Source organism: Anthonomus grandis, chromosome 1 (assembly GCF_022605725.1).
Source record: "Anthonomus grandis grandis chromosome 1, icAntGran1.3, whole genome shotgun sequence".
Classification (NCBI taxonomy): Eukaryota; Metazoa; Arthropoda; class Insecta; order Coleoptera; family Curculionidae; genus Anthonomus; species Anthonomus grandis.
The window spans coordinates 26,077,903-26,091,495 of NC_065546.1; the positions used below are offsets into that span (position 1 = coordinate 26,077,903).

Consider the following 13,593-nt stretch of genomic DNA (forward strand, 5'->3'; position numbering starts at 1 on the left):
AAATACCTACTTAGTTAAGTTCTATTTTTTTGTATTAGGTACTGTGTGGTGTGATAATATTACTTTAAATATAACTTATATGTTTGACAAGAATAGAAAGAAAGTTATACAACCACATGACATTAAACGACTTTTCTTTAAGAAAGTTTATTCTTTATTATATGAAGAACCACGTCCTTATATAGAACACTCTGTAGCAGTTTAAATTAATGAAGAAAAAAAGTTCTGTTTATTGCAAAAATGTGAGAAAATACGCAAATAAACTAAATATATACTTAATTCCTTAATTCCCTAATGATACAACATAACAAAATATAAGCTAGATTTTTTAATTGGAAATAATGTAATAAAAAAAATTATACCTATCTATATACATATAAACACAAGCAAATCTATTCAGTTAAAAGTCTCTTTCTATGAGAATCTGTATTACACATAGAGTTGCAATACAACTTTGCAAAAGTTACAGACTAATCCGTCTACCCTGCAGCCTTTCTAATGGTTTTAATATCACTATCGACAAAAAAGGCTGAAGTGGAAACATGTCGTGTACTATGGCTAGAAAGTGTTTATACCTGATGAAAATAGCACTAACTTAATAGTCTTAATACATCTTGCTAAGGCGACGGATTTAATCAACCTGATGAACGTGTCGTATAAAAAAGAGAAAAAGTCGGGTGTACTACATTCATCTCCATTGGCAAAAGGTACTCTGCACAATCCAATCCTCCTGCGCGATGGAACCACATACCGGATGTTGATGTATCGTTTTTAATTGCAAATTAAAGTTGCGCGCGAAAATTAAATAAATGGTTTATACATAAATAACATTTTTAGTGCTGATCTATGGCAATTTTGATAAGAAACGCCCATTGAAAATAATTTAAAAATGTTGAGATGTTATTTAAAGATGATTCAAAAGTTAAGATCTCCTTATTTCTAAAACAGTTTCATCATTTGGTGAGAGAAGTATTGTTTTAAATTTTTACTAAGAAATATATATGCTTGGCGGATAACTTCGCGGTAACCAGGGTAATACGTTTCCATAAGGGTTCTAGCTGATAACATAAGTTTAGAGTGCGGCTTAATTGGTTCTAAGAGTAAGTGTTTAAACCGTGGATACCAATAATAAGTTCAGACAGTAGCACCACAATACCCTCAGCCTTATCGTCATGAATTTTATTTAAAATTCTATCAATAATATTAAAAGGCGGAAAAACATAAAATGAAAAAAGCTACCGAGAAACTTAAAAATCATATACTTTAAATCATTTGGTTTCCCATTGCGTTGATGTAAACATCTACGTGGAATTACCCTAATAAAAACTAACTAAAACAAAAAACAAGAATTAAAGCTTGGCCTACGGTAGAGAAAGAAATTCGCGAATAATTTTATTAAATAAAAAGTATTATCATTTAAATGTCAATTTATCAAGTCAATTATAAACAATAAAAATTAGACACGATGCTGTAACTATTCTAAACATATCAATTCAAAATGTCAAAAACTCAATGTAATAAAGATTCGATAAACCCTGAGTAGTTAAAGATTATAACATAACTTTTAAATTTATGGCAGCTTAAATTTTTTACAAAATTTGGTAAAATATTCCACCTACTAGAAAGAAAGATCTACTATCTTCTACTGCGAAAGATCGATGCATGTAATTTGATCGGTATTGAGGTACTAAAAAGTTCGTTTGAATATTTCTCGTATTATGCTGCTGAGTAGATCTAGAAAATAAAGCCCCCAGATAAGGAGGTTGTACCGATTTTAGAATTTTGATAATAAAATTGTATATGTGATATTTCCTACTATCACTCATATTTTATAACATCTGTATTTGTTTATTTGGATAGCATAATAATTTTCACCCCATTGTTTGAAGAAAGTTCTCAAATTAGTATTCGTATTTTACGTGACAAAAAATAATTATAGTAATTCGAAATAGAAATAACTGTACCTTTTGTAAGAACAAGTTACAGTATTTGAAATATTGTTCGGTCAACTTGTCCTGTTTCCTAGTAGACCCTGAGAAGGTCAAAGCTATTATACGTATACCAATCACCAAGAATGATGTATTTAACTTTTTTATTTTGATTTAAATATTTCTATAGTAAGAGATAGAGATTATTTAAAACTCCCGTTTCATGTCCAGATTCTGATATTCCTTTTGATATCCAGTGTAATACTTTTAATTTTAAACTCGGTGCTATACTATTACATTTAAAATGGGGAGAAACATGTCTATTACGAGTATTTCCTAAGTAAGCCTCTTATTAAAAACGAGCACCATATTAGCACAACAGAAAAAGTGTGTGTGGCTGTTATCTTTGCTATCTATAAACTCCGATCGTATGTGCTTAAATCAATAAAAAATCCTAATAGTCGAATTTCTTGATGTAAGTGCGGGTATACACAATCCGTTTTTAACGGTCCCGCAGAAACGCTCCGTTGCCACCCTGGTACAACACATTATAACCTGTCCAAGCGTAAGTTCAGTAAGAACCAACGTTTACTCTCAAAAATGTCAAATGACGTAAAGATTAATTAAGGCAGTCGCTTAGATGGTATGTAATAGTGCAGTCGATCGGTTATTACAAGTATATTCTGTGGCGCTGTATTATGTGGACATTATTGTAAGGGACGTTGTTCCTGAAACTTCATTATTCTTTTGGATGGAGTTTGCACAAACCCCACTTGTGCTTTTAAAGTTAAAGTTAAACTTAAGAAATATTGGGTCTAATACATTTTTGTATATTTTGGCAAATATATATAATATTATAGTAGTTTTTGTTTGTTTATACAATCCGTCATTTGACGTCTCTCAGTAAATATCAAATATCTCTTGTATGAAGTGGTATTTACTTGGTTTTAACCACCCCTCGCTTGGAAACGCTTAAATAATAAAAAATCGAATAAAATAAACGAATTAAAAAAAAGGTAGCAACTATTACACCTATAAATTGCAATCAAAAATAAGATTAAATGTTCAAAAATTGAACAAACAAGGCTTATATCAGGGTAAGGATAAAGAATGAGCAATATTTTAAAACTAAAGTAAAAAATAATCTAGATCCACTCTGTTAAAGAAAGGCGAAGTCAACCTTTGTTTTTGTTTATGGGTGCTATATTAAATTGTTACATTTTTAAATTCCTTAGAAATGCTTTTCAACCATGAGATGTTTATGTTCAGTCAAAATAAATAACTCAAATTAACAAGATTTTATGGTCGCAGGTTTTAATACTTCTATTAATTACTTTAAATTATTGTTTATCACACAACGGAATATTGCAAACATACAAATGACATTTTAGGATTAAATAACTGTTTAAATAAACGTTATATATTAATATCGTTATATTATATTAATATCGTTTTCTCGCATACATAACATACATCGGTTCATTTTTTTGTCCGCGAAAAAATTCTCTATGAACATCTATAGTTCTCGACCATCCGCTAGTGTGAGGCTCCAAAGATGAATCGTGTTATTTTAAGAATATCATCAGCTTCTTATTCTAAGCTTTAGAACCTTATAATTAAGTATAGCAATCAAAAAAACCTAAGGATTTAAGAGCCGAATATACTTCCTAAAAGAACAATTCTATTTTATTTAAGATTCGCATATATTTATATTAAGTATAGTTTTTAGTATCCAGTACTATAGCTTTATTCTTGATACTAAATTAAATATTATTGATATGACAGTTATCATTTATTGAATTAAGAACAACTATTGATTGTAAGGAATGAATATTCTTTGTGGAAGAAAAATTTTCTATTACTTTATTTTAATAGAGCTTATATCGATGATTCGTATTAATCTTCCACTTTACAAACGTATTGATATTCTTACATTATTCTAAAGAGAATAATGTAATGTGTTTTTTTAGAGAAATTAAAGATTTCAACTATTACAGTGCATTTCTTTAATTTGTACCCTTCCCTTTTATTTTTTTTTTAAATATAAAAAATTTGGTATTTTAAGTTGAGTAATAGAAAAACCCAAAAACTAAGCTTTAAAATTATGTAAAGATTTTACCATTTTACCCATTTTTACTTTATTTTATTTTCAATATTGTTCTAAAACGAAGCATTTATTTAACAAATACTCAATTGTACGTATGAGTTTCCTAATGTGCGTTGTTAGTCAAAAAACTATGAGAGAGAAAGGATACTTACGTATTAAAGAAAATCATCTTTTGTTATACTTATCTATAAAATCAATTTTAAATTTTCTGTTCATTTTGATGTTATAGTTTCTTTGATGAGTTATTATTAGTTATATCTTAGATAAATTTTTAAATATAGTTTTTCCTATTGAATATAAAATAAAGGTCGCAAATGCCAACTTAACATATAAAACAAACCAAACTTGTTCTTAATATTAATTTCTTTAAATACATAAGCTTGATGAAAAATATTTTTTAAAGGTAAATAAATCATTAGAAGAAACTTCAAAAACAGATAGAAAATACGGGGATATAGCCAAAATCAATTACTTACTCGTACAAGAAATTTTCTGAAACTATAATTGTTTCCGCAATTAAACACATTAACACAGCACAAGATGTATATTTTGATATTTTCTTAGCAAAACTGGAACTACATAAAAAAATTTGTTAAGATCTAATAATGAGTTATCAAAATCCAGATTGTATGCTTAAGAATGTAAATTAATAGCCAGTGTTCATTAATACACAGATTGAATAAAACCTTTTAAGATTCTTTTTTTCCAACAAGATATGTTTAATTAATGTGAATCGAAAAAATTTCTTTTCCAAAATGTATAATATCCTCTAAGCCATTTCTCACAAAGATTGTACATGAAAATTCTATTTGTAACTTTTTTGCCATGAAGACCAAAAATAATATGTACACCCAAGTTGTCACCGGTAATAACCATAGCTCTAAAGAAAACCTTAAAAGAAACTGTATCAGTGTTTATGTCCATACCAGTTTGTTCCAACTTATTTAATAATTCTAATAGCTCATTGAAAATCATACGATTTCCAAATTTTTGTTTTTTGGTGCTATGAAACTGTGAACCAACTGGATTACAAACTTCAAAGTCGTCGAAATAGATAATTGACGGTAACACTATATTTTTATTATTTTGCAATAATAGGTTTTTCCAAAGACTTCTATCTAAAAAAAATTTTAATGATTTCATTGGATTTGGTATTCTTAATGAAGGAATTTGGTGCAAATGCAACATTATGATGATTCAAAGTTTTTTTCAACATTTGGGAGCTCCAAGAACAATTTTAGAGCTTTTTGGACAGGAATGTAAATAGCAGTGCTTTGTTTCAGTATTAGAGATGTTTGATTTTCTTTTGTTGTGTTGTGTCTTGAGATGTGCCAATAGTATGGGTAATTGAATCAATATTAGTATTGGAATTCTTGAAAAATTTTATTCTCTTGTAATATGTATCCACGTTATTTAAGGAGTTTATAGTATCACATAAAATTTTAATATTTTCTGATTTGTTGGGTTGAATATTTGCATCAGCCATAGAAATTAATATTGTTTTGAGCAAAGAAAATATGCCTATTTGAAGAAATGACTTCATATGTTCTATTATTTCTTTTTGAATGTATTCCCGACATACAGAACTATCTCTGTTATATCAAAATATTTATGTTCAAAACAAGTTATGTTCAAAACTGATTGAGTCACTAATACTTTAAAATCTCTAATTTTTATATCAAGGGTGATTTCCGGAATAACATTAATTTTGGTTATTTCTGGTTCTGTGATTGCAACTACGAGATTTGGATGTGAGGTATTGCTGCTACTGCTGTATTCTGAACATGTTATATTATTACTTGAACACGGTTAATCAGGAACGTGTTTTAACAAAATGCATTTTTTTTAAATATGTCTTTTATAAAACGACCTCAAAAGGGCATTCATAATTACGTTGTATATTGTCAGCATACTCATTATTGTAAAATAAACTGATTAACACTGTATCCTTCTTTTGAACAATACGAGCAATGCATTTTTGACAACCGTTGAAGTTTCCTTTATCTTACATACATTATTCTAATAATAAAAGTTAAAAAATAAGCAACTAAAATAGATATTTTAGTCGCTATTTTTTAAATAAATAATGTATTTAGAACAAAAAATATTTTAAATAACAAATCAATTGATTTGAAAACTGACTCACATTTGTACTGAATCTGGTCCATTATGACATAAACATTTTGTATATTGCACTTTTCTCCTTGCACAACTTCTCAATTTGCTTTTGGATTCGCAAATTTATGTCACCAAGAGTCTGAAATACAATTATATTATATTTAGAGATAATGAAGATTTCTTGTATTTGAATTTTACCTGACAGTATATAATTAGTGAATCAACAGATTCAGAAATAGAAATTTTTCAGTGATGTTTACCACTGTTTAATCTTCGTTTAGGTGGAATCAAGCGTGGCAATAAAAAAGTTGAAGAGCAACCGTAGTATCTGAAATAAATTGAGAATTCTTAACAAGTTTAGAAGTTTTAAAATATAATTACTAAGTAAAATAGTAAATAATTAGATGTCAAAATAATTAATTAAATATTATACAGAGTGTTACAAGATGTTGTGGAGAAAGTTTAAGGGAATATTCAATATTTAAACATATGAAAAAAAGTTTATATAAATATAGGCTATTTAGATACAAAAAAAACTTTTTATAAAATAAAGTAAAAATAAATAAAATAACCCTTACTTATTTTTTTCTAAATTTAATGTTGTTTGTGGTTATGACAAGGCTATATTTTATTAAAACTAGACCTATGTTAATAAAACCTCTTTATATTTCTTTAGATTTCTTTTTATTGATCCATCTGCCCCTAAAATTTATTTAAAACATTCAAGTTTTATAGTTAAGTCAAATTTTTCTTCAAATGTAAAATAACCTGTTAAATTGGAGTGTACAACCTTAAACCTTTACAAAATTTTAGATAACCTTTAAGATAAGAAGATCCTTTCCATCATCAACCTTAAAAAAAGTTCCTATTAAAGGCTATAAGAGGTATTAGTAAATTGCAGTTGGTAATATCTATTTAAGGCTAATAGATATTACCTTAAAAAATAATTTAACTTAAAAAATACTTAAAAATTACTTAAAAAATAATTATCTCAAAATTACCAAAATTCAGGTCATTAAAGAAATTTAACTTAATTCAATTCCAATCTTTTTTAACAATGAAATAAATTAAATAATTTAAATAAAATTTGTATTCTCAAAAAAATATAAATAAAATAAAAAGTTACTAATCATTCCGATCGAGGATCATTTAAAATTGGCCACTCTTGTAAGAACTCATTTCCTGTCTTTCCCAGAAAGTCTCTTTTTAATGTGAATGTTTTATTCCAGTTATCTAAAACTTCTTCTTAAGGCTCCTGATTATACTTGAGCCAAACCAAAGGTTTCGTCTATATATAAAAATATTATTTCATTTTCACAATACTAAATCAGTGTATAAAAATACTAATATATCAGTGTAGAAAAGTATATATTATGTATGTATATTACATTTACAATTACCTTCTGTAGCTTCTTTTGATTTTTGTGGATCTTCAATATCAGAATTGCATTTTCTCTTTCTAATATAAATTTTGTCCGGGCTTTGATATCGTAGATTTTTTACTTTATCAGTAAGTTTTTCTTTTGCTTGTAATGCATTTCTTTTTGCATTTCGAGCAGTGTAATAGTATTTTTGGGCACTCTTGTTAGAAAAACATTAAATAATTTTTGCTGCTAAAATATTTTATTGCTTATGAGTTATGCCACTGAAAATAAGGGAAAATTTTGTTACTTACTAAATAAAGTAATTTTAACAGATTTTGTCGTTTACAAAGGCCGGGATATACAAAACACTAAACTCACATTGACCAGAAAATATAAAATATAAGCGGATTTTTTTTTAAATTTAGATTAAACTTAACCAATAGTAAAGTTTTTAGTTTTATTATTGGTTTTTTGCTTAATTAAAATCTTAAAGCGAGATGCAACAAAAGTCTCGTTAACCATATATTATATTTTAAGTCATTTTGACGCTTTCCTCTCAATATATAATATGTTAGGTAAATAAAACTCTTCTAGAAATTTATTTCATCGAATTTTAAAGTCCTTAAAATATTATTTAAATTTGATACCTTGTAACCTTGTATATTCAAAGGAAAACATCAAATTAAAAGAAATACACCGAGAAATTTGTCTCAAAATTAACAAAGATATGGTTAAAGGTCTTAGAGCATTGACTTTGTTAATTTGTAACACGTTTATTAACTTTATTAATAAATTATTGTTTGGAATCTCCCTTTGAAATATTTTCATATCATTACTTTGAGCAACTGATTCTGCGGCTCAAAAGGTTGAAGTCAATTTTTAATAAGACTAGTGTGCTAAATACTAAATCAATACCAGATTTGTTAAATTGGCTCTAATTTTTGAGATAGAGACTAATAACTACTTTACTGAAGAGACCTAAATAAAAATGCCAATATATGTAGAAAAAAATGTATTGAACTTTTTTTTAAGAATCATACAAAAACTAAAAATATGTATTTTGTTTACTCAAAACATAAAAAAATTAGAAAAAACTTTTCATGTAGTATTTTGTAGCATGTTTTTGCTTAGGACATTCCCTTACTAAGGATCAGTAGTAGTCTGCCATTATGTGGCTGTCCCATCGACCTTGGTATCTTTCTTTCATTATCCTAATGCTCTGGTGGAACCTTTCTCTTTGTTCTTCACTGTAATCGCCTAGGTTATTCGGAAATCTGTCCAAATGACTGTATAAAAAATGCAATTTAATGCTCATATTAGCTCCTAATCTCTTAAAATTTTGTAGCATTTTAGTAACTAATTCTGGATATTCTAGTGCTTTGTCATTTCCCAAAAAATATTCATTCAATTTGTGTCATATGGTTTATGAATTCAGTGTCTTTTATAAGAGTACGTACTTTTAATCCATCGAAAATAGCTGCTTTCAATTTTTACATACTGAAAGCTGTAAATTTTTGATACACATATTTAAAACAGTCACCAGTCGTATCAAGAGCTTTAATAAATTGTTATATTAGGTCAAGCTTGATGTGACGTGGTTTAAGAAGGATATTGTCTGGGCTTATCAGTGGTTCATGAACCAATTTTTTTTCCCTACCTCCATAGCTTCTCTTAAAAACTAAACTTTCTATTCCAATGTTCATATTTTGCTCGACTATCCCATAGACAAACGAAACAGGGCTAATTAGTATATACATCTGGCCTGAATATTCACCATTTTCAAATCGACGCAAACTGACCACTAATGTTGTGCATATAAAATCTTTTCTATAACAATTTTAATATTTTGGTATTCTTCTTTTAGTTTAGTAGTATAACCGATTGGAACCCAAGCAAATATATTTCTATTGTGCAGCAATACACATTTTAAATTTCTTTTTGAGCTATCTATAAAAAGCCTCCAATATTCAGACTTATATTCGGGAAGGCCCATATTAATTAAGAGTTCGGAAGCATTGCTACAAAATACAGGACTGTCTTCTTCGGTAAAGCAACGAAGAAGGTGTGTCTCCCTAGTCCTAAAGGATATGATAGTAACACCAGGTTGAAGACAGTGTTTTTGTTTTAGTCTGGAAGTAAGAATTTCGACTGTTTTTTTTGATAAATTCAAATCACGAACCAAGTCAGTGAACTCCTCTTGAGAAAGTCCTTGTTTTGTAAAACTACTTTCTTCGAACTCACTTTTACTGTCGCTTGTTTCATTGTCTGACATCTCTAACGTTTCAACGTCATCACAGTTTGTAGTAGATGATCCGGAAACCAGTAGATGATCCGGAAACAGAATTGACAAATAATTGCTGTGCAATACTGAGGACTTTCCGATTCCACATTAGGATACACTCAAGTATGTTTTTTTATTACCGGTTAATACCTGTCACATTCACGGCATAAAAATAAAAATCATTAAAATGATTAGTTGGCTCACTCCATATCATTGACACTCCAAATTCAAGCCTTTTGTGTCCTCTTTGACTCCAGGCGCGCAAATATTCGACACAAGACTTACACACGATATTGGGCACCCAATATTTATTCTTCTGTGTAAGGTTAATCCCAAAGTATGCTTGGTAGGTCTTTCCAACAAACTCTGTGATATTTTTTCTTTGCCTCTGAAAACAATATTTGCCTCATATATAACAAATTTTTTTTTGCTCCGCAGTGTTATAGAACATCCTGTATTTTTAAGTAAGCGCCAAAAATTTAACTTCCTATTTCATTATGTAGCCATAGATGTGTCTGCCCATGATGTCTACTAATTTAATACTCATATATTGATTCAGCACTGTATGTTCTTTATAACATACATGTACGTTAATAATATATGAAGATCAAACTCCAGCATTCTGTCTTGGCTCAATAAGTCCTCTATCCCACAAAATGCAAAGTCTCTATTATAGATTGGTACGAATGTCAATTCTGATGTTGATGTTGATGGAACATCACTGTTTTCAGCATCATCAGATATGGTATTTAAAATCTAAAATATCAATTTATGATATGTGTTAAAAACGGATTGTATATTTTAAATATTGACTTTATTCCATAGGAATTTAACAGGTTTTCAATGCTAAATTAAAGGTTATAAATTACGTAAATTATAATTACAAAGGGGGAGCGTGGACTTGTTGTCGCTCTGGTGTCTGGCTGAGAAGAAGAGAGAGCGCCGCCGTGTCGGCCGCTTGGTTATATTTCGACATCGTGGTTTTAGATGTTGCTAAGTTGAGGCGCATAATGGACTTACATACATGCCCGAAAAAATGTAAACCCCTGAAACCGCCTTGAAATAACCCACTCTTTTAATAGATAAGTGGCAAAGGACATATTTTGGAGAAGCTTCTTTTGACTATTCCCTGAGCAGTCTTAATGGAAGCCACTCTGTTAACTTTGTCGGAACCTGGATGAAGACTGACACTACGTCCAAGCTTCCAGTGCATCGGCAAATTGTTGTCTTCCTTTAGGAGGACCAACGGCGCCAAAAATGCTCTAGTTAATCGGTTGATCTTAACATCTTCTAGGGACTAGTCTGGTACAGCAACTAGCGATCTTCCGATGAGGAATTGAGCCGTTGTCAAGGGAATAACCCGATCTAAATATCGTTTAGATCGGAGCTTAAGGGACATAAAGGTCTTGAGTTTAAGATACTTTCGATTTGACATAAAATACTGTTTGGCCCTTTTTACCCCTGCCTCCCAGAGGCCGCCAAAATGAGGCGAGTAAGGCGGAATAAACGACCATTCATTGCCTTCATTCACTCCTTGCTCTATTAACATATTTGGCAGAAACGATACGAAAGACATCTTTTGGACACAGACCTAGACAAATTATGACCCGAAATCGGCCAATACTCTTCCCGAATGACGGATAGTAATAGTTGGGATCCTGGATGCAACAAGGTTTTATGCTTATTCTCAAAAATTAACTTAGTAAGATGATGTTTAGAATGCAAAATTATGGGGTGTTTTTTCTGAGCTGGTAAATCTGCATACTTTTAACGACCACCTACGCGAATAATACCGTTATCGTCTAGAAAGGGATTTAAACTGCTTAAACGATTGCTATGACGCAAATTGCGTCCTTAAGATAATTACAAGCGCTCTTCTGGAAAGCTTTGCGATTGCGCAGCTTTTATAAGGCAAGCTAAAGCGATGCACAATTCTCTTAGAGAGATTAGACCGATAGTTTTTTCACCTAAACCTTTCGTGTAGTCGCTGAAAGGATGAAAACCGTTCGAATGGAAAATCATTACTAATATTTACTAAGAATGATAATGTTTTTAAGGGTTTTAGTCCTGGTAAATCCTCTACGTGAGGGTTGAAGGATGGCCACTCTGCCCTATTTTTAGATAAGCAAGGCGGACCGAACCACAACTTACTACCCTGTATTAGCTGACTAACCCCGTGACGCCAAATCCGCCAGTTTATCTTGTGTTTGAATAAATTGCCATTCATAATTTTCTGTCAAAGTCTGAATTTCAAGTCTCAACTCTGTTGCTTTCGAATGCCTTTAAAAGATTGGGGCTAGTTTTTAGCCAGGCTAGTGTTATGGATGAATCAGACCAAAGTGTGCATTTTTTAAAATTTATTTTTATTAATTGTGTTACCTTGTTAGCTGATCTAGCCACTAACACAGCTTTAGTTTTGGGATAGTAAGATTTAACCGGAGCGACCTTTGTTTTAGAGCATAAAAGATTTACGATGATGTTGCCTTCCTGATCGATGGAAAGTAGATAGAGGCAAGCTCCGTAGGCCTTCTCTGACGCGTCCGCGAATCCGTGCAGTTCGACTTCTATAGGGTTTTTACAAATAGCTTGTCTCGAAATCTCCATTTTGTTAAAATTTATTAAATCCTGTGGGTAGCGATTCCATTCTACAGAAAGAGCGAGTGGCAATGGATCATCCCAGGACAATTTTTCCAGCCAGAGACGCTGCATAAAAATTTTTGCTTGCTGAGTTAAAGGGCTCAAAAGGCCTAACGGATCGAATATTTTTGCCGTTAATGAAACATCGCTTCTTTTTGTGCATTTTCGTTCCATTGAAATTTCAACATTGTAAATTAACTTGTCGTTTTGATATGACCAAGTTAAACCTAAAGTTTTAGTCTTCTCGTTCGGAGAAAAATCTAAAATACCACTATATACTTCAGTTTATTTAAAAGTATGTAGTACCTTCTGCTCGTTGGAGTACCATTTACCACCGTAACTCGAAACATCCACGCTTTAACACTTTCGAAACTTCGCGACAAATATGTTGCGTATGCTCAATAGAATCTGCCCCGGAGAAAAGATCATCGACGTAAAAGTCATGACGAATGATTTCCGCAATTTCTGGACTTGAATCTGACATTCATTAGCTAATTCAACTAGGCAGCGCATAGCTAAGAAACTAGCACAACCATGCCCATATGTTACGGTGTTTAAAATGTAAACCTTTAACTCGTTATTTTGATTTGCTCGCTAGTATATTTTTTGTACGTTTCTTTGTTTAGGCTCGACCAAGATTTGCCGATACATTTTGGCTACATCGGCAGAAACCACATATGCGTGCTTACGAAATCTTATTAAAATTGAAAATAAATCATCTTGTAAAACCGGGCCTACGATTTGAATATTATTTTAACCTAGCCCGTTACTAGTTGCTGCTGACGCATCGAACACTAAGCGCAATTTGGTGGTGAGACTTGGTTCGCGCAGAACGCCGTGATGCGGCATAAAATATTCATTGCGATTTATCAAAACTTTCAGTTTCGCTCATGTGATTTAATTCTTCGTATTCTCGCATAAAGTAATAGCGTAGTAATCGCGTAACTTATTATAAATGCTTAGCCTTCTTTCAGTGAAATAAAATATTTTTTCAGTTTGTTCCCTTGATTTTCCTAGAGTGCTTGGATCTTGTTTTAAAGGTAAGGTGATTATAAATCGGCCTTCTGAATTTCTACGAGTAGTTCGAACGAATATATTCGCACAGTATATTTCCTCTTTCTAATTCCCATAATTTTGTTAAGGCGACAGTGACAGATA

The 13,593-nt window shown here is 30.7% G+C and overlaps 1 protein-coding gene and 1 long non-coding RNA gene across 3 annotated transcripts in view; one reads left to right on the plus strand and one right to left on the minus strand.

Annotated features, from left to right (window-relative positions):
- The window catches only part of LOC126743696 (uncharacterized), a 66,197-nt gene extending 59,713 nt beyond the window's left edge, over positions 1 to 6,484 (minus strand). The window contains exons 1-2 of the long non-coding RNA XR_007662962.1: positions 6,352 to 6,484; positions 6,182 to 6,292 (exon numbers count right to left, since the gene is read on the minus strand). This is a non-coding gene — a long non-coding RNA (uncharacterized LOC126743696). The remainder of the gene's footprint in view (positions 1 to 6,181; positions 6,293 to 6,351) is intronic.
- Positions 1 to 13,593, plus strand: part of LOC126743612 (octopamine receptor beta-1R-like) — a 156,275-nt gene that overhangs the window by 118,237 nt on the left and 24,445 nt on the right. The window lies entirely within an intron of this gene.